The sequence below is a fragment of the Polypterus senegalus genome, chromosome 6, assembly GCF_016835505.1.
Source record: "Polypterus senegalus isolate Bchr_013 chromosome 6, ASM1683550v1, whole genome shotgun sequence".
Lineage (NCBI taxonomy): Eukaryota > Metazoa > Chordata > Cladistia > Polypteriformes > Polypteridae > Polypterus > Polypterus senegalus.
Genome location: NC_053159.1, coordinates 77,168,937 through 77,190,797, shown reverse-complemented (window position 1 = coordinate 77,190,797; position 21,861 = coordinate 77,168,937). Strand labels below are relative to the sequence as shown.

General features: G+C 39.8%; 1 long non-coding RNA gene across 1 annotated transcript; it reads right to left on the bottom strand.

The window, feature by feature from the left end:
• Nucleotides 1-664: 664 nt before the first annotated feature.
• Nucleotides 665-21,462, bottom strand: LOC120530563. The gene is made up of 4 exons (XR_005633989.1): nt 21,410-21,462; nt 4,501-4,584; nt 3,483-3,664; nt 665-748 (listed from the first exon to the last, which is right to left on the bottom strand). It is a non-coding gene; the product is annotated as an uncharacterized LOC120530563 (long non-coding RNA).
• Between the last annotated feature and the right edge of the window lie 399 nt (nt 21,463-21,861).

The window sequence follows — 21,861 nt, the reverse complement described above, 5'->3', positions numbered from 1 at the left end:
TTGGAAAAAAAGGTAAAGGAACTACAGTATAAACCAAGAATACCTATCTGGTTCCTGAAACTAGTGAAAAAGATGGTGTAATTTGCTTGTGTACATATGTAGTGTACATGCATGCAGAAGATCTGGCATTGCAATATAGTGTGACAGTTAGAGGGCGCTATCGTCCTCTTGAACCCTCAGACAATACGTCAGACACCAGGTAAAAGTCCAAATATAATTTATTTTTAAACTATATAGTGCACAAAGCACCCTCCTCTCCACAATACTCATACAATTCTCAATAATCACAATAATACAATAAACCAATCCTCCTCTCCCAGATGCGTTGCCACCCTTCCACCCAGCTCAGCTCGACGTCTGGGATCTCCCACAGTCCTTTTATAGTCCTTGACCCGGAAGTGTTTCTTCTGTCTCCATCCATGTGACTGGTAACACTACCGGGTCAGATAAAAACTCCTTTTCTTCATCCCGGAAGCACGTCATTCCTCTTGTTCATGTGACTCGGACGTACTTCCGGGGTGTAGGGCAAATAGTCGTTGCTCCTCCCTGCAGAGCCTTCTAGCGGCCCCCATGGTATCCAGCAGGGCTGTGAATAAACACTCCAATGTCCATGATGCCCTTCTGGAATTTGGGGCCCCTTCATGCTACAGGGAGGGCTCCATCTGGCAGCCTGGGGGTATTGTCCGGGATGAATGGCCGGCCATATATCACAATAGTAAATTGACAGCTTTTGAAGCTCTGTCCAAGACTAATACAAAACAAAAGTGGATCAGTAGGAGAAGTAAGCAATTACATTTGTTTTCCTGAATATATACAAACTCTGGCACAAATACTTCTATTTGTGACACAAAGGTCTCTTCCACCAATAAACCTACTATTAAACACAAAACAACATCTGAATTACAGGATGCCTCTGTCATTAGTAGCTTATTAACAGAAACAAAGTTAAAATTCCTTTATCAGTCCTTAATTATTTTTGTGATACAGCCCTTTCATTTTGCCAAAGAACATTCTAAAATGACTCATAATGTCAGTGACCTTAGCCTCAACTCCAGCTCTTGGTGCACTTTTTCATCCAATCTTCTACTTTTCCTCAACACAGCACTGATTGCATAACCCTAACTTCCAAACTACCTTCCCATTTCAGTGTCTTTTGCTCTTCACTTTTTGCCATCCCCCAAACTATGCGACTCTTCAATTCCACCTGCGGGTTGGGGTAAACATTAATATTATACAAAGTTATTGTCTGTTTTACCTGCATTTTTATCACTCTTTAATTTAATTTTGTTTTTTATCAGTATGCTACTGCTGGATTAATAAAGTATCTATCTATCTATCTATCTATCTATCTATCTATCTATCTATCTATCTATCTATCTATCTATCTGTTATCTTGATTATTATTATTATTGTTATTATATTATTATTATGATTATCTATTATTATAGATAGATATCTATGATTATCCTCATACAACAGTTCCCATGGCAATACTTTATGCATTTTTCTGTTCACCGCCTCCATTACTACCTGGAAAAGCAACAAATTTAGGATAGATGTCTGGTAGAGCCCTACCTTCACTTTAAAACTTTCATTATCCCTGTCTGCTGTCCTGACCACCATTACAACCACTAAACATTTATCCACATCTAACTTTCTCAATGTCAACCTTTTAGCTTTCATGGCACCCCATCAAATGACTTCTCAGATCTGCAAATGCCATGTTCAGAAGAAAAGGCCATTTAGCCCAACAATCAAGCAAATCCTACTTGATATATTTCTCCATTAGAACATTAAAGTGCCTGAGGCTTTTTCTGCATATACCTGAAAACAAATACAGTACTGCATTTGTTGTTTACTTTCTAGTGTAAAATAAATAGAGCCAACAAAAAGAAAATGGTTTGGTATAGCCACCGTGTGCTTAGCTGTAGAAATAATATGAGCAGTTAAATCACAAAAAAAATTTACAGAGGTCAGTTGAAAACAGAACTGAGGTATAAATGAAAAACTTGGACATTATATACAGTAGATAGATGACAGGAAGAGGAGGGCTGAAAGGGGCTGGAAATGGAAGAGACATCTTTAGGAGGCAAGTTCAAAGAGACCAAAAGCAGAAGTGATATTTCTGGGAGGTGGGCATTTCTGATGGTCTGCACAGGGAGAGAGGAGAAAGAGTTAGAGCAAGCACCAACCCCTGGTCCAGCGGAGAAACACATTTATCCGAGCCCATAAACTGTCTCCCATGAGCATGTGTGTGACATTAGGCATGAAATTAAACATCATCTCATCAGTTTTAACTTGATTTTTCCCAAGCACTATGTCAAACACCTCCATTACCTGTTTTAAGAGCTTGATTGCTTGATATTACTTACACTCTAATAGATCATGCTTTCCTTTTTATCCTGGAATGAGCTCAGTTGTTTTCCAATCTTTAGGAATCCTCCCTTCACACACAATCATGTTGTGCAGCTTTGTCAACTATTCAACTCCAGGACCTACTGCTGATTTTACCATTTTAGCACCACTCCTGTTGAGCATACCAACCAAAAGATGATCTACAGCCAAGTGATGTTGAGATACTTAACCTTCTCCTGGGATCACCTTCACATTTTTCACCATTTTTCACCCCTGTGGCCTGGATTAAGAATAAAGTCACTGACACTCTCTGGATATTTTCCCTTTTTTAGACCATTCTAAGTAAACCGTAGAGTTTATTGTACCTAATAAAGAGGCCGGTGATACTGTAGCATCCCTGGCTATAGACCTGAGAGAAACATGCACCTCAGGTACCTATGGACTGTGAGCAGGGTGGGGATAACTGGAGAAGCCAGCTATAAAGCAGCTTCTGAAAGTGAAGACATGAGGGGCTGTGGACAGAGCACTTCCAGAGGGCACTATAGACACACCTACTGGCTGTTGAAGTCCTTCGGGCTGGATGTTAAACCACTAACGAGTCCCAGATATGGACCCTGGCATGGGGTTGGCTCACAGAGACAAGGTATACTCTGGCATGCGTGTAGCCTCTAACCCAGAGTGAGCAGAGTGAGATGGAGCCGGCAGTATTTACAGTATGAGGGACAAAGTAGCTGGGAGTGTGTTTCACCTCAGAAGACTTGAGCAGCGTGGTGGAAGAAGCCCTTTATAAGGTCGCTCACTAGCAGTCTGGCATAAAAATGTCTAACCCCATTCCTCTGCCTTTTGCATGTCCGGGTTTTTACAATACAATATGAAGCTTAATGCTTTCTGTGTAAAATGTGATTTTAACCAAGCAAAACATTTTTTTTTTAATTAATGAATTTTAGGGTATTTTCAAAATACAATAAGGAAATTCAGAATATAAAGCACTCCAGATTTTCAAAATGTCATATGCTTGTTCCTCCTTGTGTATTTTTAATTGTGCATGTAGAGGAGATTTAATGCAGTGAAGTTCACTACAAAGATTGGAAAACCATAACAGTCTTATTCTTTACAAGTTACTTTACCTTTGTAGATTCGAAAGTCAGTTAAGGGAAGGCTACATCAATCAACCTGGGCTTCTTGTCTTGCTTGGGAGAACAGTGTTGACACAGAGGTTGTGACATTGAATGTAAACCACAAAAATGCCAGGTCAGTTCCTGCCACTGAATGGTCTTGCAACCTACAGAAGTCATTTAATTTGCCTGTGCTGTGAATATAGAAGATAAATGTAATCAGTTACACAACATTTCTGTATAGTAAAGAATCTTGTTATAGTATTCATCCTAGAAAAATATAATATAAAATAAGCCGCTTGTTTAACTAGAGGCCAAGTCACTCCATGTTAACCATCCATCCATTATCCAACCCGCTATATCCTAACTACAGGGTCACGGGGGTCTGCTGGAGTCAATCCCAGCCAACACAAGGCGCAAGGCAGGAAACAAACCCCGGGCAGGGTGCCAGCCCACCGGAGGGTTCACACACACACACACACCACACACTAGGGACAATTTAGAATTGCCAATCCACCTAACCTGCATGTCTTTGGACTGTGGGAGGGAACCAGAGTACCCGGATAAAACCCATGCAGACACAGGGAGAACATGCAAACTCCATGCAGGGAGGATCCAGATCTCCTAACTGAGCAGCAGCAGCGCTACCCACTGCGCCACCGTGCCGCCCTCCATGTTAACCTGTAAGCTGAAAGCAAGTTAAAGTTCTTTACCTGAGAAATATTTTTAGTTAACAACTTTAATTAACATGTTGTGTGACACAATATGTACAATAGCCAACATACTGCAGTGAAATTCTAACAACAGATGAAAAATACTTTTTAGAAATTATTTTGATGTTTTTTGGAAAACTCTATAGAATTTTCAATAGAAAATAGATTAAATAAATAGGTAAAATAAATAATACTGGCTTCAGCCTTACTGATGAATTTCCTACTAAGTTCCAAACTTCCAAATGTCTTACATTTTTGGATGTATACATTTATGTCACATATCCCCAAGTGATAATACCATGCTCCACATTTCCTACCTTTAATGCTCAGTCATTGGACATGTCTTTCACGACTTTCTCATGCTTTGCAGCTCCTTGAACAAGCTACTGTAGATGATATTTCTAAATATAAAAATATGAGGATACAAGAAAATAAAAGAAAAAACCAAAATAGATTTTCCTGTGCAAAAAGCCTACCTTTCCTGGTCAAAAGAAGTCTTAGTGAGTCAAAAAAACTTTAGTTTAATTAAATTCACCTAAATCAAAGTAAAATTAAACTGTATCTTTAAAACTAGATCTTGTAATACATGATGTATTTTTGATATTGCAAATTTTCCCCAAACAGCAGTAATTTTTTTAGTAGACAAATAAAATATGAATTGAATAAATGGCAAGTAATGAAGTAATTGTTTTATTATTGTTTGATATTTTGTAAAGAGTTCTGAATAAATTATTTGATGTTGCCTAATAAAGCAACTAAACTAAACTATCTGGGCAAGTTTGTCCAGGACCAGTATTGGAGGACGTGTTATTTCTTGCCTATGATGTGTGTTTTTTGTTTATTTGTTTTAGAGTTTAAAGGCCTGATGGCGCCACCACTTTGTAATCAAAGTTATTCTTGATAAAGTCCTCAAACCTTATTATCTTCAGACATTCAGCTTTTTTGCATTGAAGTTACTGTTTGGCCATCCTGTTTGAAGCTGGATGCTCACCAGTGCATCTGTGTTTCATTAAGTTTGAGGGTTTGTTTTGTTTTTTTTGGTTTGGTCTCTACTATACTCCTTTTGATTATCTCTACCAAACATTTAATTTTATTCTTCTTTGATGCAAAATTCTGAAGTCAAAACTAGCCTAAGATGAATGTTTCATGGTAGTCAGTAGCTCTGCACTCCCTCAAGTTACAGAAGGTAATTCAGTATAGATCTGAAGCTTCTAAACAAGATGAAACTGACTGAAGTTTGTGATCAGACTTTGAGAATTTTTTTTTTTATTTTATTAATTTTATTGTAATCATTCCATACAAATAGATAATTTTTTACAAAAAATAGGATTGAAAACAAATCGATCCCCATTCCTGAGAAAGACAGAATGGCCAACGGAGTAAAACTTAAAGCTTGTAAACATACCTAAATTGATTAGTTTAACAGGGCAATAGAGATGAATGGAGAAGAAAAAGAAATGCAGAGAGAATTGCTTCCTCTGTGATTTAAGAGCTTATTCTAAAATATTATTGATTAGATCCTGCCAGGTTTTGAAAAAAATCTGTACAGATCCTCTACCTGAGAATTTGATTTTTTTCCAATTTCAAATAGTATAAAACATTGGTTTCCCACTGACTTAAAAGAGGAGAGTTAGGATTCTTCCAGTTTAGCAAAATAAGTGCTGTATGTCAAAAGTGTAGTGAATGCAATCACAGTTTGTCCTTCTTCACTTTAAACCCACCTGGAAGAGCACCAAACACAGCTGTTAATGGGTTAGGAGGAATTGTGACCCCAAGGCTGTCTGATAGGCATTTTAAAATTTTGGTCCAGAATGATGTTAATTTGGTGCAGGCCCAAAACATGTGACCCAGTGAGGCTGGAACTTGATTGCAGCGTTCGCAGGTTGGATCTTGCCAAACATTTTGGACAGTTTTAGACAAGACAGATGTGCTCGATATATAATTTTGAGTTGAATAATTGTATGCTTTGCGCATATGGAGCTCAAGTGAATTCTCTGCATTGCTACTTTCCACTCCTTTTCTGATATATTGATTAAGAGATCTTTTTCCCAGCATCCTCTTGGATCTTTGAAAGGGAGGGACTGTGAGATAATTGTATATATTGCAGAGATGGTGTCTAAGTCCTCGAAATTGAGCAATATTTTTTCCGGCATGGAGGACGGTGCAAGATGAGGAAAATTGGGCAGGTTCTGTTTAACAAAGTTCCTAATTTGAAGATAGTGAAAGAAATATGTAGCTGGAAAGTTAAATTTGGAATGTAATTGTTCATAGGATGCAAAGATGTTGTCTATGTAAAGATCTCTAACTTTGAGAATCTTAAACTGGTAATCTTGATACAAGAAATTACCTGTGGGTAGACAAGTCTCATTAATTTGTGCTGGATTTTATAGGTGCCAACGGACATGTGAAAGGTGTAGTGCTTTTGCAAATGCACTTCAGACTGATGACTTCCTAAAGCAGCATCATTCTCCATAGCATTGTAATGGAGAGACTTGTTCATACATTTTTCATACTTTTTTTACCTAAATCAGTACTAATTTTGTATTCAGAACTGAACATTATATAGCACTATCACACGGTCCTTTATAAGGGAATTCCTGCTACCATAAAAGATGGAAGTGTCTTGTAGTGCACAATATCAAACATAGACTGTACATTGAATAGGGTAATAGTACAGAATCAGAATCACATTTATTGGCCAAGTATGAACACATACAAGAATTTGACTCCAGTTTTAATGACTCTCCAAGTATAAGTTACAAAACTGACATACACACAGCTTTTAATCACACACCTGAGATAAAAAAAAAACAAGACAGGGAGTGTAAATATATATATGCATACAAAGTGCAGAGTGCAACTCAGTGCAGGAAATACTGAAATAAACACTGAAAAACTAGTATTAACAATATGTAAGCAGTATTGCAAGACCCTGAGAGCCCTGGGGGGTGCAGTGCCTAGGCTGATTAAGTTGAATCAATCATTTGTGAGCTTGATGGCCTCTAGGAAAAAAAAACTAAACTTTTCTATCTGCTTGTTTTGGCATATATTAATCAATAGCACCTGGCCAATGGCAGAAGTTCAAAAAGGTTGTGGCCTGCATGTGAGGGATTGCTGATGATTTTCCCTGCCCGTTTTCATGTCTCTAGAATAGTACTGGTCCTATAAGGTGGGCTGGCTGATATGATATGATATGATATTTTAGGCAGATCTTACTATTCGTTGTAGCCTGTTTTTGTCATGTTTAGTCACTGATCCGAACCACACTGTTAGAGATTAGCGGAGAACAAATTCAATGGCTGCTGTGTAGAACTGAATCTGCAGCTCCTATGGAAGCTTGAACTTCCTTGGCTGTCCCTGGAAGTAGCCTACATTCGCTGTTGTGACTTTTTTATGATGGACACTACATTTGGTCTCCCATCTCAATTCTTGGCAGATTATGGATCCCAGAAATGTGAAGGTTTCCACAACTGTCAACGCAATATTAAGTATGGAGAGGGGGGATAATATTGTGAGACCTCTTCAAAAATCAACTGTCATCTCCACAGTTTTGAGAATGTTTAGCTCCAGATAAACACAATAAGAAAAACTAATTTTGAACATGCTTTAGAACAGAAGTGCACCTTCAAACTGGACTTGAATGTTGCAGTAAAGCAGTGTTTCTCAAATAGTGGGGCCTGCCAGGGGGGACGTGTGGCTCCGTCAAGGGGGCGCGTTTGACCTCGGGGGAACATGCTTTTTTATTTTTCTTTTAAATTTTTTTTGAATTTAGAATGCACTTTAAATCTTTTCTGTTACATTTAATAAAGCTATTCTTTGTTGTAAATTTGTCCATATTTCTTTCTTTTTTTATTCTCTTATACGTTAATAAGGATACAGTGTTATGCAGAGGTGTACTTATAACAATTTTATAGACAAATGATTCTATTTATAGTCGCGCGAGGGGCGCGAGATGTTTTCTTCTTCCTAGGGGGGGCATGACAGAAAATAATTGAGAAGCACTGCAGTAAAGCAACATCATCAGTAGATACTTGAAGAGAGTTTAGAAAATGGCAACTCTAAATGCGTGTAGAACGCAGAAGGAATGAAATGTGTCTGCTCTAATTATGTGTGTATTATTGGTATCATCATCCTACTGTATTTCTTGCTTACAAGAAAGTAAGCAAATATAGAAAACTGACGGCTGTAAAATGGTGTGGATATGTGTGGGATTGTAAACAACACCATTTACTGTACCACCTTCATCTGGTGTAAGTGAAAACACAAATGATTGAAATAACACTGACGTGCAAAATTTGCATCTTCTTTCTTCAGAATTTACAAAGGGAGTCTATACTAGATGAACAAAAGCACATAAAAGGTCCTCATTATGGTCTCACATGTTTTACTTCACGTAAGGAAAAACAGTACTTCTGCTAGCATATATATTAATTCCAAATAAAATAACCATTTCCCAAAATTCAGGCATTCACTATTAGTAAGCTGTGTGTACTGTATAGACTTGAACAAGGATTTACACAAAACATGGGAAAATATTTTCTTCTGAATTTTGTGACATGTTTTCCTTCCCTGACCCGAACATAGTTTAGGTTAATTGGTAACTTTAAATTGACCCAGTTTGAGTGAATGTGTTTAAGTGTATTAGTGTGGTCCGCAATGGACTTTGTCCATGGTGATTTCTGCTTTGTACTCAGTGCAGCCAGAAAGCTTAGCAGCTTTCTGCTATCCTGAGTTGATAAGTGGGCTAGAAAAAAGGGGTAAATAGATTTTAATTTGATTTTTGTTTTTCTGTTTGCTGAAAGTGCATTCAGCAGTATATTATTTGGTTGAACTCTGCCTATTCAAGCACACTGTAATAGCTAGATAATGTGTGTCTACTAAGCACTCACATCCAAATACCATTATAGCTCTGAGTTTGGTTTTCAGTTACAAAACCATGCCTAGCTTATGCCAGATTACTTCTTAATACCATACTAGAAGAGGAACTGAATTGTATTTTGGCTACCTTGTGTCTCACTGTGGCACAATTGGCTCTGTTACCTCCGTGGGTGCCATGGTGCAGAAAACAATCGAAAAATAATGTTTCAGGCCACATGTCTTCTGTATATTCACTTCATTATATCACAAAAACACCATCAGGCAGCTAAAGCCATGCAGTCCGTTTCTGCGAATATTCCTTAGCAGCTTGGCTTTGATAACGCATACCAAGAGGTTTAGATGTGATGTGCACAAGTTCAAAGCCCGCTTTATTCTTCTGTGTCCTGCCATATACTGTATCTTGCCAAGATAGTCTCTGGAACAGAAAATCATGTCCCTATAGGACTGAAAAGCTGATTTTTGTTTAGAAATGTGAAACAGACCTTCACTACTGTATTTTTCTACAAACATTTAGTGTCTCTGCTCTTAACAAAATACCATTGAATAAATTCAAGACATTTTTATGTCAACATCACATAGGCCCTACACTCCCCATTGCTATGAAATGAAGTAACAGCATTTTGTGGTCTGGACCCGTACATATGGCCCACTTGGACTATGACTTGCGGTTTGCTTGATGATACAAACTACAGCTGTGGGTTTGGTTTCCAGTGTACGAGGGTCACTGTGGCATCACTTGGATGGTTCATTCACAGTGTAATTTGTACAGTTCAGAGAGAGAGAGAATGTGTGACTTTATGTTGATAATAACAATGCTGCTGTTTTTTAAAAGGTGACAGTTGATGTGGTTTGATCATCTGATTAGGATGCTCCCTGGATGCCTCCCTGGGAAGTTGTTTTGGGCATCTCTAATCGAGACAGATGCAGGACATGCTGGAGAGATTATATATCTCAGATGGCCTGGGAATGCCTCGGTATCCCCTTGGAGAAGTTGGTGGAAAAAAGGGCCATCTCGGCATCTTTGCTTAGACTGCTGGATAATTGGCAGAAAATGGACGGATGGATAGATGCTGTTTTTGAGGTTCTTCATGCTGCACTGTGCAGTAGGGTAACCCAGAGAACAGGGATCCTATTCCTGTTTACATTAAAAGGGGGGATGCTGGGTTAATTTCAAAGTGCACTTCTGGGCAAAAGGAAAAAGTATGTAATATTTGGACATTGAAAGAAGTTCACTTCTGGTCTAGCACCAGAAAAGCTATCACCTTTTATATTCCCAGTTACTGTAGTATTTGAAAAAGAAAGTGATACATTTGTCTTTTCCCAAAATCTGTAGGTTAAGCCCAAATTGTCTTCAAATTAATCAAACGTGATCACTCAAAAGGTGAGCAAAATAGTCCTGGATTTGATGTTAGGCTTATTGTTAGTTGATCCAAAGTGTAATATAAAATCCATCTGTTAATTTTCATACACATTAATCTATTTTAGGGATAAATAATAACCTAGATACATGGACTGTGGTGCCAGTCCATGACACGTCATGCTTTTGCACATATTCACATGATTGCTCTTATTTCAAGGGAAAACATAAATTACCTACTTGCACATTTCTTTACTGCCCATTCTAATTTGTAACAAAAGTTGCTGCTTCAACATAATTGTTCAACTAAACAGCCTGTAGACATCTTGCTGGCATACACTGTTGATATTAGACTATGCATGCATTTTCTGCTGCTGGCAGGGGTTCTCATTTCACAGAAGATAATGCATACTGCAGAAATACTGCTCACCTTTCACGTACTGTGTCCTTTCCCTCCCTGCCTGCTGGTTCATATACAGTAGTTTGCCACATCATTTAATTTTGTTTACAAATTCTGTGATCTGTAGAGGGTTCCTTTAAGTGATTAAATAATTTATTATGAAAATTTGTCAAAAATACTCCCATTCTGCAGGACATGGCCTTGGTCCCATGCTAAAAAATCTCTTTCTATCTCTTTCACAGATGAGGATGTAAAGCTGAGCACAGTCAGAATGACAATGCAAATGTAATAGGATGAGCTGTTGCCAAACTGGAGTAGCACAGACATTTGCAGACATTTGGAAACCAGCTTAACACTGACATAAGGACTCCAACTACACTCATTTGCTTACATTCAGCTCTACAATGAACTGCATGGCATTACTTTGTTTTGCTTGTAGATTCTATTGCATCTATTTAATATATCTTTACCATTCTGTTTGCATTTTTGTGAACCAGATCATTCTATTTTCTTAACCCTTTTACAATATTAAATAACTGTGATGAGTCAAAGGTCTATTATGTCAACACTGGGGACAAGGGAGAAACCAACTCAAACCATAATAGGCACACTGACTTACTGCAAATAATTTGGAAACACCAGCTAACCTAGCAACCATGTCTTTGAGATTCTGGGGACAACTGAATTACCCAGAGGGAAGCCCACACAGACAGAGGGACAATGTACCATTTCCATGCAGGCACTGATTGGGTTGGTATTTGAACCTGCCATCCTACAAGTTTGAGGCAATGGCACTAACCTCAGCCATTTTTTGCAACCAAAATTAACTCCCCAAATGTCCAGTGATAAGTGACTGAAAGCCATATTAAGGGTTTAATAAAATACTTTATTCAGTAATTCTACAATTGCATCTTTCTGTATTTTTATGGTAATATATATTTATTCATTTGATGTTGGCCTTGGATTTTGCTCTGTAACATAGCATACATTTTTTCAAACATCCTTAATTCGATTCAGGGTCAAATGGTGCAGAAGCCTAAATTGGCGGCATCAGTGTAAGGCAGCAAATAAATCTGGAGTAAACACCAGTGTATCACAGAGGCAATTTACACTCTTATTCACAGAGTTCATTTGCAATTGCCAATCAAACAAACGTGCACTTTGCATGGTATGTAAAGGAAACCTGAAATATCCAGAGAAAAATTCACACATACATGGGAAGAATTTTGCAGACAACAAACTCAGTGCTAATGACTGCACCACCATTCTGTCCTGTTCTGCAATAACTGTTTTCAAACATATCAGATGACAAATTCATAAATATATATATATATATATACTGTATATATATATATATATATACTATATATATATATATATATATATATATATATATATATATATATATATATATATACTGTATATATATATATATATATATATATATTGTCACAAGAACGAGACATGGACAGATAAAGAGTTGGGGCAGCCACCCGTATATTGTGGTATCCTGGCTGCAAAGTCGTTTTTCTTATAGAAATACAGAGCACTGAAGTGCATACAACCGAGTCCAAAACAAGGGGCAGGTTTTAAAGGGGGAGACAGGAAGTGAGGTCGTATGGATCTGGCACGTGGTCTTCCACCATTGGCTCGTAGCCGGAGGTGACATCAGAGGGACTGGAGTTGGTGTGGCCGACTTCCATTGGCTCAGTCCCGAAGTGATGTCAGGAGATCCAGGTGAAATCCCGGGATGGTCTACAGGCAAGGGAGAAAAGAGTCAGTGCACTCTGCCACACCCGGCATGCCTCGAACTGCCTTCACTCAAGCCCTTTAGCTGCCTCCCATGCGCACGTGTGTGACAAGGCCCCCTTAGCCCAGACCCGACGGGTCGGGCGACTAACCGAGAGGTCGTGAACCCGAGAAAGAGCATCAGCGTTGGCGTGGAGAGCGCCCCGACGATGAACGAGCGAAAACTTGTACGGCTGCAGGTCAAGAAACCACCGGGTGACCCGCGGATTCGACTCCTTGTGGAGGGCCATCCACTGTAGGGTGCATGGTCCGTGACAAGGGTGAATTCCGCCCAACAGGTAGTACCTCAGCTGAGTAATCGCCCATTTAATCGCCAGAGCCTCCCTCTCCACCGCAGCATACCTGGTCTCCCGGTCCAACAGTTTCCGGCTCAGGAACATGATGGGGTGCTCCACACCATCGACGCTTTGGCTCAGCACGGCGCCCAGGCCTGTGTCCGAAGCGTCCGTCTGGAGGATGAAAGGCAAAGAAAAGTTAGGTGCCATCAAAACAGGTGTGGACGTAAGGGCCTGCTTTAAGTCACCAAATGCAGCGCCTGTTTTTCAGTCCATGCCACAATGTTCGGGGCCCTCTTCTTTGTTAAATCAGTCAAGGGCCCGCTCTCTCCAAAACCGAGGTACAAACCGGCGGTAGTACCCGCTAACCGAAAGGCTTGGACCTGCCGCTTGGTTCATGGACGGGCCATTTCAGAATGGCATCAATTTTGGAGCACTGTGGCCTTACGGTACCCGACCCACCAGGTAGCCTAAATATTTGGCCTCGCTTAATCCAAGAAGCATTTCTGGGATTAATCCGAGCCCGCCTCACCAAGTGTCCGTAATACCGCTTGGACATGCTGTAGGTGTTCCTTCCATGTGCTGGAATAGATGACCACGCCATCCAGGTAGGCAGCACTGTATGAGTTATGAGGCGAAGCACTTTGTCCACCAGACGCTGAAAGGTTGCTGGAGCCCGTGTAACCCAAATGGAAGGACACGATACTGCCAGTGTCCGCTAGGGGTACTAAACGCGGTTTTACCTTCGGAGTCCGTTAAAGGAACCTGCCAGTACCCTTTCGTCATGTCAAGTGTGGTCAGGTATTGAGCCTGTCCAAGCCTCTCGAGGAGGTCGTCCACGCGTGGCATTGGATAGGCATCAAATTGGGAGACTTGATTAAGCCGACGGAAGTCATTGCAGAACCTCCAACTTCCGCCAGGCTTACCGACGAGCACAATGGGGCTGGACCAGGGACTATAACTTTCCTCAATCACACCTAGCTCCAGCATGCGCTTGATCTCAAGCTCCACTTCAGCCTTTTGCCTCGGGAAGACGATACGGGCGTTCTCGGACAACAACCCCGGCTCTGTCACGATGTTGTGCTCAATCAGAGAGGTCCTTCCGGGTTCTCACTGACTACCTCCCAACGGTCCGGATAACTGTTTCCAGCTCCTGCCGCTGTCTGGGACTTAAGTCCGTGCGAAGTTAAGGTCGTGTGTGTGAGCGAAGAGTGAGCGGGCTGGCCGGAGGAGGGATCGGGTCCCTGTCCTTCCACGGTTTCAGCAGGTTCACATGATAAACCCGCTCCTTTGGCCGACGATTGGGTTGACTCACCAAATAGTCGACCAGTCCCTTCCTCTCCTTAACTTCAGAGGGGCCCTGCCAGTGGGCAAGCAATTTAGAGTGGGAGGTAGGCACTAGGACCATGACCCGATCTCCGGGCGGAACTCCCAAGAGACGTGCGCGGTTGTAGTACCGGGCCTGTGCTGCTTGAGCTTCCTCCATGTGACTTTTAAGGACAGGCCGAATCTTTCCAAATCTATCGCGTAACTGCGCGATATACTCCAGTATGTTTGTGGAGGGAAGAGCCTCTTCTTCCCAGCCTTCTTTCAAAATATCTAATATGCCCCGAGGTTGTCGCCCATACAGTAGTTCAAAAGGGGAGAACCCCGTGGAGGCTTGTGGGACTTCCTGATAGGAAAAAGGACGAGGGGAGGAGCTGATCCCAGTTCCTTCCATCCTCGCTGACCACCTTACGCAGCATTTGCTTGAGAGTTTGATTAAACCTCTCTACTAATCCGTCGGTTTGAGGATGATACACCGAGGTCTTTAAATGCTTTATTTTCAGTAATCTGGCAGTCTCCTTGAACGTTTCCGAGGTGAAGGGGGTCCCCTGGTCTGTCAAGACTTCTTTGGGGATCCCCACGCCGAATACCCTAGTAATTCCCGTCGCGATGGCTTTAGAGGTAGCTGAGCGCAACGGAACAGCTTCGGGTATCGTAGCGTAATCCACGAGGACTAAAATGTACTTGTGTCCTCGGGCTGAGGGCTCCAGGGGTCCCACCAGGTCGACCCCGATTCTGTGGAAGGGAATGTCAATCAGTGGAATAGGAACGAGAGGAGCACGGTCCCTCCTAGGAATTTGTCGCAGTTGACACTCCCGGGCAGGAAGCGCAAAAGCGACGAACCTCCTCATTAATTCCTGGCCAGTAGAAACGGAGCTTGATCCGCTCCAGAGTTTTTTCGGTGCCCAGGTGGCCACCTAGGAGGTGGGCGTGTGCTAGCTCGCAGACCTGCCGCCGGAAGGTACGCGGCACTAGCAGCAGCCTCGTCTCCTGCCCGTCATGCATTGCTACGAGCTCCGGATTGTACAGGGAGGGGCTAGGTCTTGGAACGTACCCCGGCTGGGTTTGACATGAGGACGGTTCTGCTCCCCCAGAGTGTGAGGCCGCCCTCTGCGTCTCCATAAGCTCTATGAGCTCAGACATGTTCTTAAACCGCTCGCCCCAAACCGGCTGGGTGAAGCGCTTCCAGGAGCAGATAGCAAGCTACCTGCTCTATTATTTGGTAGGGCGTGTTTTCAAATGGCCGTAGCCAATGCCCTACCATTGCCCATAAGGACCAGGCTTGTCTGTTGGTCGGCCGCTCAGGGTCCAACCTCCATTTTTTTATTTTATTCACCTGCCAGTCTGGGGCACCCCTAGGTGGTAAATGGGGCTTTGGTTTCGCAGGGAGGCAGGCACTCTCCCCCAAGAGAGCATACTGAGTCCCTTTGCCTCCCCTCCAGGGCAGCCCAATTCTGTGAGCCCCACCCGCACTCCCTGGCCTCTCCAGATGGCCTAGTTATGAGTGCCGGGAGCGGAGCCCGCACCGGGTCACGCCGGACCGCGGGGCACCCTCCCCGCCTGAAGACTCGGCCCCGGTACGCTCCCACCTGGGTATATTGCAGGTCCTGTCCCCTTCTCTTCTGGGACTTCTCCATCCTGCCGACTACGCCACTGTCACAAGAACGAGACATGGACAGATAAAGAGTTGGGGCAGCCACCCGTATATTGTGGTATCCTGGCTGCAAAGTCGTTTTTCTTATAGAAATACAGAGCACTGAAGTGCATACAACCGAGTCCAAAACAAGACTGAGGAAACAAAGGAAAAGGGGCAGGTTTTAAAGGGGGAGACAGGAAGTGAGGTCGTATGGATCTGGCACGTGGTCTTCCACCATTGGCTCGTAGCCGGAGGTGACCCACCCGCAGTTAAACGAAGCAGGAGTGGGGATGAAGATCCTACTTTTAAATAAAACAATATAGAGTACTGTACCTATTTGCAAAGGATCTGTCATCTTTAATGATAGTAAGAACAAATGTGTGTCACTGTTGGATAACAAACCCCAATGATTCCATATTTTAACATTTTAGAATGCTTTCAATTATAAACATTGAAATGCAAAAATATAATTGAATCTTTAAGCAAAGTAGACTGTTAGCCTATGCTTAAAAACACCAAATGTTTTTTCAACTTAAAATCTGAAAAGATATTGCAAAAAACTTTATAAATAATAACTTAACAGAACTAAGTGAAATTTCAACCAACATGCATGTCGACTCAAAATGTTCAACTATAAAGATAAAAAAACATAAAACTTCAATTCAAGTTTGACTTGCAGTTTCATTAATCAGAGCCATTTAGATAAACGGAAATAAGATAAACCTCAGCAGCCCACAAACCCCTTAGCTTGCCACCAAAGTATTTTATTGCTCAATAAAATCATTAACTCACCACACATGTTTACTTTTATGGTTTGTTTATGGAAAATACTAAAACTAGAAGTAAATGTCTTTATAAAAACTGTTTTGTGTAAATATTTTTTCCTTGAAACTGAAATGCTATGCAGTACCAACAGTTCAAGGCTATTTGCTGTGGTCAAACTGGCATTTCAACTCTTTTACCAGAACCAATGGCATGCTATTATTTATTTTTTCACTTTAATTCTTCCAACTATTCATTTCTTGACCCTTATTTATCCGTTGCAGAGTTGTGTGAAATTGGAGCTTGTCCTTGGAATACTGGTCTAAGGCAAGGAAAAAGTTATGAAAGGGACACGACACATGCCTTCATATCAAGTCAATTAGTCTAACTTTAATTTCTTTTGAATGGAGGCTGCAACTAAGGCATATTGAAAACACCCATGCAGATGTAACAAGAATACCGTTGAGACAGTGTTGTGAATGGAACAGACATCACTGGATCTACTGAATCAGGGAGTTTGTTCTAGCCACTGTGTCGAAATTCAATTTATTTTTATATTACATCTTTCTGAGTAAAATACCAGAGAAGACAGCAGTTCAAACAGATGTTCTTTCTTGTTTACAGATAACAATATTTTGTTTCACTCCATTTATATTTAATAAAAGATTATTAAACCATCTTCAGTTCAACTTTATTTGTCTGCATTATTCCTTGCAGTAGAGTAAAAATTATTTATTGATATTGTGGCTGGTACAGAAACATCAACAATGCAAGAAACACATAGCACAAGAACATATTACAGCTGACACAGAGTTGTACACAAAGCAAACTTAATATACATTGATAAATACACACTGGTAATTAATTGAAGAGTAGACAGTGTGGTTCATGGCTGGCCATTTATCCCGGCCAATACCCCCAGGCCACCAGAGGGAGCCCTTCCTGAGACATGGAGATGCTTCAAATTCCAGCAGGGCATCATGGATTATGGAGTTTTTCTGTAAAGCCCTGCTGGATAACATCGGGACCACCAGGAGTCACTGTAGGGAGGCTTGGGGAGTACTACGTACCCTATAACCCGGAAGTACGTCCTGGTCACATGAGCAGTAGGAATGACGTGCTTCCGGGGTGAAGAAAAGGACTTTGTATCTGACCCGGAAGTGATAGGGAATCTCATGGACTGTGTGGTGGATTCACTTCCGAGTCAGGCGATATAAAAGGACAATGGGAAACCCAGACGAGTGAGCTGAGCTGGGAGAAAGGGTGGCTATGTGTCTGGGAGAGGAGGATTGTAGAATAATTAAGGTATTGTATGAGTAGTGTGGATTGGTGGGTGCTTGGTGCACGCAATTATTATAACAAAAATAATAATTATTGGACTTTTACCTGGTGTTTGGCGTGGTACCTGAGGGTTCAAGGAAGCAATAGCGCCCCCTACTGCTATAACAGCAAATATCAAATATAAATATATAATACATACTGAGCACAACATGTAACAACAAAACTGTACAAGTTGCTGCAGAATGGTTAGTAACAATGAATTTGTAGTGCAAATTTGGTACTAGCATAATGAAGTTTTGATCATCAGTGATGTTTAATAACCTGGAGGTAAAAACTGTTAACAAGTCTCATGGTTTGACTTTAAAAGCCGTGTTATCCCATTGCTAAATGGTCTACATGATTTTCCATAGCAATCAGTAATTTTTGTATAATATTTCATCAAAAAGCAAAACTAACCGTGTAATTCAATGTACATTACTGAGACATCAGCTTCTTAAAACATAGTTTTTCTTTTTAAAAAGCTATGCTCACTGTTGACATCGATAAATCCCTGCAAAATAAAATGCTTTTCTGCCTCTCCTCATCTACTCTTTCCAGAATCACCTGTCCCTGAGAAATGTAACATTTTTGTTATTGCCTGTTTTACCTGCATTTTTATCACTCTTTAATTTAATTTTGTTTTTTATCAGTATGCTGCTGCTGGAGTATGTGAATTTCCCCTTGGGATTAATAAAGTATCTATCTATCTATCTATCTATCTATCTATCTATCTATCTATCTATCTATCTATCGATCTATCTATCTATCTATCTATCTATCTATCTATCTATCTATCGATCTATCTATCTATCTATCTATCTATCTATCTATCTATCTATCTATCTATCACATATTAGTTCCATTAGTACCAAATACATTTCCTGACACTATTTGAACCAAAATGGTTTCAATATCAGCTTTGTTTAAATCCTTTAGCTAACAGAATCAGTACTAAACCTGACCTACTATAGGTCAGTATTCAAGGTAAATACTCACCAAACCCACAAGTGCAAGTTCTGCTCCCATGATGACAGCCATATTAAGCCTTCATCAAAACTAACTCTGCTGCTGATTGTAGGGTTTATAGGAAAGAAAAAAAGCTAAAAAAATGAAAAATTGAAAGGACAGCTGGATATAAAGATAGCTAGATAAAAGTGAGGTGATCCATAATTAGAACAGCAAATGTAAAATAAATCATACACAATAAAATACTATGAATTAATATTTGTTTGAGGTTTTCACCTGTGAAGATAACTTGTAAGATGCCATAGTGGTTATCATGATTTTTTAATTAAAATTTATTGAGCTTTTACAGTTTATAAAACACATCTGATAAAAATACAATCAATACAACATTTCCGAAAGAGACTTAAGATGCACTAAATTATAATGAACACTTAAAGACTGAACCCTATGCAGTTACAACAAAAATGAAAAACTAAAGATTTTTGAGATTATAGAACATGGAATGTTGTTAGAAACAAGTTAATTTCCAGGACCAGACAATATTTTTCCAAAAGGGCTCAAATACGTTAACCATTATACAATTATTTTTTTTTTTTACAAATCTTTGCATGCCAGGAAGCTTTTAAATGCTAATAAGTAGTGATTTTCTTCCATAGAATCAATAATAAGTAGTCACTTTCTTTTTTTGATATATCAATCTGTTGCCCCATTATGGTTTGGTCCAGCACTGGTAACTGTAGCCTGAATTATATACAGTATGTACTTGGTACAATTACATGAAACTGAGATCAACTGATCCTAAACTCTGTTAAAGCTGTAATAAGCTAGTGATACCTCTGCTTCAGTCCAGCATAACAGACGCTCCTTTATCTAAGTCTGCACTACTTGTTTTTTTACTGAGTGCTATTATGTCACTTTTAGAAGGCTGACGCTAAGACCTATTTCACTTTTATCTAGTCCAGTTAGGGCAACATTCCTTTAGACCAAGAGGCTACAGGGCCTAAGATTAATGTGCCTGATGTGTCACTTGAAAAAGACTGAATTTGAGTCCTTAATTTGCCATTTTTATCTTTATATGTTATAAATAAACCACAATATCCACTTATAGCCCATCTAGTCTAGATGCTCCTGATGTACACTTAAGAAATACGGTACTAAAGGGAAGCATATGATAACCTTGACACACTTACTTTAACTGAGTGTTGCTATGCTTTCAGAGAGCCATTGATGTATAACATGGCTGCCCATGCAAGCTTTTCAGTGATCTGAACTTCTGCACCCTTTGATATTCGCTTGTTATTCTATTAATTTACTGAACTTTTATTATTGCCTTCTGGCTGCTAGATATAACGTTTCTGACTAAAATCTGAATGTGTATTTTAGTATCTTTTATTTGACCTTGCTGGTTAGAGTTTTCTGCTTTTACCCAATTCTAAATGCATAACCAAAGGACAAGAAAGCCATAAAGGGGAACTTCCAGTGGTGGTTGATGACAACATCTGACTACAATACAACATAAGCCTTCTCAATATTCAGTACTCTACAGGAAGTAAACATATGAGGCTCATTTTTCACAAATGTTTAAAATCTGTTTTTCAAACCCACCTTTTCTTTTCAACCCACGTAGAGATAAGCATTCATATATTTAGCATGTTATATTTTATTTATTTTCTTTATCATCACATCCTTGTTGAAATGACTACAGTATATCTCCTGTAATTGCACTAACTGTATTTTGTTGATTGATTGGCCTTGAAAAGTTCCTTTTTGCTTTGTTATGTATTTGATTGATGATAATTGCAGGTAAGCTAAAGTACAGCTTTAAATCAAGACTAATTGAAAGTGATTGAAGGAGATTATTTTTTATTCTCTTTAACATAAAGACAGAGAGAGTTGAAGCCTGTTCTAGCAGCATTTGAAACAAGGCAGAAAATAGCCTTTGATGAGATGCCAGTCGTTCACACACCCGCATACATATGAACACTTAATCATAATAGGAAAATTTTTAACTTGCAATTTTTCAGGACCTAGGATGAAACCATCTGAACACAAAACAGTGTATAAACTCCACACAAAACAGTTACTGTGTCTATGGCAACAATGTCATATAATGTGCCATAGTACCATACAATGAGCCATAATATGGCATATCTATTAATTTATTAATTTTTTATTACTTTTTACATCCTACTCTGTATCACTTTCTAAGAAAGGGATTCAAATTGGAGTAGAATCTTCAAGAACTGTGGCAAAAGTATTTGCTATTTTGAATTAAATCCTAAAAAACATTAAAGGAACCATGCAACCAAAAATTATAATTTTTGTATATGTCACATATGTTGCGCTGTCTGTAGTGATGTCTGAGCAATACATTTAATCTCATATTTTCCTGGTAAACAGAGATCACAAAATTCCTGATAACAATGGGTTTCAAAGGAGAGCCAATTTAAACAATAGCAAACAATATCAAAGTATCCATGAAAAAATATCAAATTACCTGTGTCCAGCAATCCAAATGTCAGTTATCCTGCTGTATGCTCACAATGTCCCTGTCACATATATTTTGGCTAATATATTATTAAGTTAGCCACTTTTAGACTGAAGCTTGTTATTTAAAATCCTGCCCCTCCTCATTCATTGGCCAGGAGTACTGCCTAGTAAAAGCTCATTTATTGGCTACCGTTAGGCTTCTCATGAAAAGAATATTGAAGATTATCATGTGTAAAGTAAGCCTTGTATTTGTGCATATCTGAGATACTTTAACAGCAGACGGTCAATTCACCAGTGCAGTTTCACAAACTGTCAATGAAGAAACTGGAATTACTGCAGTTGTATCTTAACAACCAAAGATTGAGGGGACATGGGCATCTTCAATTCAAATGCTCGATGGCTTATGAATTTGCTTCTCTGTTGCGCATGAGAGCATTTTTTGGAAGCTGTTTATTTAAT